This window comes from Schistocerca serialis, unplaced genomic scaffold (genome assembly GCF_023864345.2).
Source record: "Schistocerca serialis cubense isolate TAMUIC-IGC-003099 unplaced genomic scaffold, iqSchSeri2.2 HiC_scaffold_550, whole genome shotgun sequence".
NCBI classification, from domain to species: domain Eukaryota; kingdom Metazoa; phylum Arthropoda; class Insecta; order Orthoptera; family Acrididae; genus Schistocerca; species Schistocerca serialis.
Genome location: NW_026048136.1, coordinates 27,501 through 30,922, shown reverse-complemented (window position 1 = coordinate 30,922; position 3,422 = coordinate 27,501). Strand labels below are relative to the sequence as shown.

The window sequence follows — 3,422 nt, the reverse complement described above, 5'->3', positions numbered from 1 at the left end:
GACGATCGGTTGAGCTACCAACCGGTTGTTCCAGCGATACCCACCATGCCCACGAACGTGAATGGCATCTGGGTGTGAAGCGATACGCGGCGGTGGCTGGGTGGGACCGTCCCCGGCCGGTGAGGGGGGGCCTCCCGGCGTGCTGGCCGCGCGGTGCGTGGGCGCACGCGCTACAGCCGGCTGGTGGGGGCGGCCAGTGGCAGGCGCGCCGGCCGACGGAGGCGGCAGGCGGCGCAGCTGCGCGCCGGCGCACCCTGCACGCGGCGCCGTGCGGCCAAAGTAGGTCCTCGCGGGCCCGGTGCGAAGCGCGGTGGACATCTGCAGTGTGCTGGTCCGATTGAGGACTGTGTGCGCTGAGGATGCGCCGCCGCCCGGCGCTCGGCGCCGCGACGCCGTCTGCTGCTCGGTCGCCTCTGCGGTTCTCGCAGGTGGTTTGTATCGCAGCTGTGCGGACGTGTTGGCGCGTGCGCTGTGCTGGGAGAGTTCGCTTCGGCACCCAAGTGGGGCTTTTGTCCTTCTGTGGCGCTGGCGTTGGAGCTGCCGGTCACCGTAGGTGGCGCGTGTTGTCTCCCGCCGGCAATGCCACGACAGCACGCTCCCGGGCCTCTGTCGGCAGCGGCAAGCTCAGTTGGGAGCACGGGTGGTCGCACCTAAAGCGTCTACTCGCCAAACCCCGGGCGATTGCGCCTCTCTCGAACCCGACCAAGTACTTAGGACGGCGCTGCGCGCCGCCGGGACCTGAGAGGGTTTCGAGGTGTATGGTGCAGGGGAGCTCAGCCTCCTCCTGTTTGCAGAATAATTGAGCGGACGCTTGCGTGTTCGCGCGGGCCCCCGGGACACACTCCCGGGCGGCCGGCTGCTCAGCTCTAGTTGACGCAGCTCCCTGGTTGATCCTGCCAGTAGTCATATGCTTGTCTCAAAGATTAAGCCATGCATGTCTCAGTACAAGCCGCATTAAGGTGAAACCGCGAATGGCTCATTAAATCAGTTATGGTTCCTTAGATCGTACCCACGTTACTTGGATAACTGTGGTAATTCTAGAGCTAATACATGCAAACAGAGTCCCGACCAGAGATGGAAGGGACGCTTTTATTAGATCAAAACCAATCGGTCGGCTCGTCCGGTCCGTTTGCCTTGGTGACTCTGAATAACTTTGGGCTGATCGCACGGTCCTCGTACCGGCGACGCATCTTTCAAATGTCTGCCTTATCAACTGTCGATGGTAGGTTCTGCGCCTACCATGGTTGTAACGGGTAACGGGGAATCAGGGTTCGATTCCGGAGAGGGAGCCTGAGAAACGGCTACCACATCCAAGGAAGGCAGCAGGCGCGCAAATTACCCACTCCCGGCACGGGGAGGTAGTGACGAAAAATAACGATACGGGACTCATCCGAGGCCCCGTAATCGGAATGAGTACACTTTAAATCCTTTAACGAGTATCTATTGGAGGGCAAGTCTGGTGCCAGCAGCCGCGGTAATTCCAGCTCCAATAGCGTATATTAAAGTTGTTGCGGTTAAAAAGCTCGTAGTTGGATTTGTGTCCCACGCTGTTGGTTCACCGCCCGTCGGTGTTTAACTGGCATGTATCGTGGGACGTCCTGCCGGTGGGGCGAGCTGAAGGCGTGCGACGCGCCTCGTGCGTGCTCGTGCGTCCCGAGGCGGACCCCGTTGCAATCCTACCAGGGTGCTCTTGAGTGAGTGTCTCGGTGGGCCGGCACGTTTACTTTGAACAAATTAGAGTGCTTAAAGCAGGCAAGCCCGCCTGAATACTGTGTGCATGGAATAATGGAATAGGACCTCGGTTCTATTTTGTTGGTTTTCGGAACCCGAGGTAATGATTAATAGGGACAGGCGGGGGCATTCGTATTGCGACGTTAGAGGTGAAATTCTTGGATCGTCGCAAGACGAACAGAAGCGAAAGCATTTGCCAAGTATGTTTTCATTAATCAAGAACGAAAGTTAGAGGTTCGAAGGCGATCAGATACCGCCCTAGTTCTAACCATAAACGATGCCAGCCAGCGATCCGCCGCAGTTCCTCCGATGACTCGGCGGGCAGCCTCCGGGAAACCAAAGCTTTTGGGTTCCGGGGGAAGTATGGTTGCAAAGCTGAAACTTAAAGGAATTGACGGAAGGGCACCACCAGGAGTGGAGCCTGCGGCTTAATTTGACTCAACACGGGAAACCTCACCAGGCCCGGACACCGGAAGGATTGACAGATTGATAGCTCTTTCTTGATTCGGTGGGTGGTGGTGCATGGCCGTTCTTAGTTGGTGGAGCGATTTGTCTGGTTAATTCCGATAACGAACGAGACTCTAGCCTGCTAACTAGTCGCGTGACATCCTTCGTGCTGTCAGCGATTACTTTTCTTCTTAGAGGGACAGGCGGCTTCTAGCCGCACGAGATTGAGCAATAACAGGTCTGTGATGCCCTTAGATGTTCTGGGCCGCACGCGCGCTACACTGAAGGAATCAGCGTGTCTTCCTAGGCCGAAAGGTCGGGGTAACCCGCTGAACCTCCTTCGTGCTAGGGATTGGGGCTTGCAATTGTTCCCCATGAACGAGGAATTCCCAGTAAGCGCGAGTCATAAGCTCGCGTTGATTACGTCCCTGCCCTTTGTACACACCGCCCGTCGCTACTACCGATTGAATGATTTAGTGAGGTCTTCGGACTGGTACGCGGCATTGACTCTGTCGTTGCCGATGCTACCGGAAAGATGACCAAACTTGATCATTTAGAGGAAGTAAAAGTCGTAACAAGGTTTCCGTAGGTGAACCTGCGGAAGGATCATTACCGACTAGACTGCATGTCTTTCGATGTGCGTGTCGTGTCGCGCAACACGCTACCTGTACGGCTCGCAGTAGCCGTGCGCCGCGTGCGGAACCACGCGTGCTTCTCAAAACTAACGCCAATGTTGTGTGGTACGAGCGCTGAAGCGCTGGAGCGGCTGGCCTGCGGCACCTGGCGCCTGGCGCCGGTTTTGAATGACTTTCGCCCGACTGCCTGTCCGCTCCGGTGTGGAGCCGTACGACGCCCATCGGCCGTGAGGCCGTTGGACACAGAACGCTTGAACAGGGGCCGCCACACGCCTACGTCCCGCCTATGCAACTGTCTTGAAAGAGACAGTGGAAACTAAGAAAAAGATCACCCAGGACGGTGGATCACTCGGCTCGTGGGTCGATGAAGAACGCAGCAAATTGCGCGTCGACATGTGAACTGCAGGACACATGAACATCGACGTTTCGAACGCACATTGCGGTCCATGGATTCCGTTCCCGGGCCACGTCTGGCTGAGGGTCGGCTACGTATACTGAAGCGCGCGGCGTTTGCCCCCGCTTCGCAGACCTGGGAGCGTCGCGGCCGCCTGTGGGGCCGGCCGCGCCTCCTTAAACGTGCGATGCGCGCCCGTCGCCTGGCGGTTCGCA

The 3,422-nt window shown here is 58.1% G+C and overlaps 2 non-coding genes across 2 annotated transcripts; both read left to right on the top strand.

Moving 5' to 3' along the window:
• The first annotated feature begins 880 nt into the window (after window positions 1–880).
• On the top strand, window positions 881–2,790 carry LOC126447941 (small subunit ribosomal RNA). Its single transcript, XR_007583953.1, has one exon. It is a non-coding gene; the product is annotated as a small subunit ribosomal RNA (ribosomal RNA).
• Window positions 2,791–3,142: 352 nt separating this feature from the next.
• LOC126447947 (5.8S ribosomal RNA) lies at window positions 3,143–3,297 on the top strand. The gene has a single exon (XR_007583956.1). It is a non-coding gene; the product is annotated as a 5.8S ribosomal RNA (ribosomal RNA).
• The last annotated feature ends 125 nt before the right edge of the window (window positions 3,298–3,422 follow it).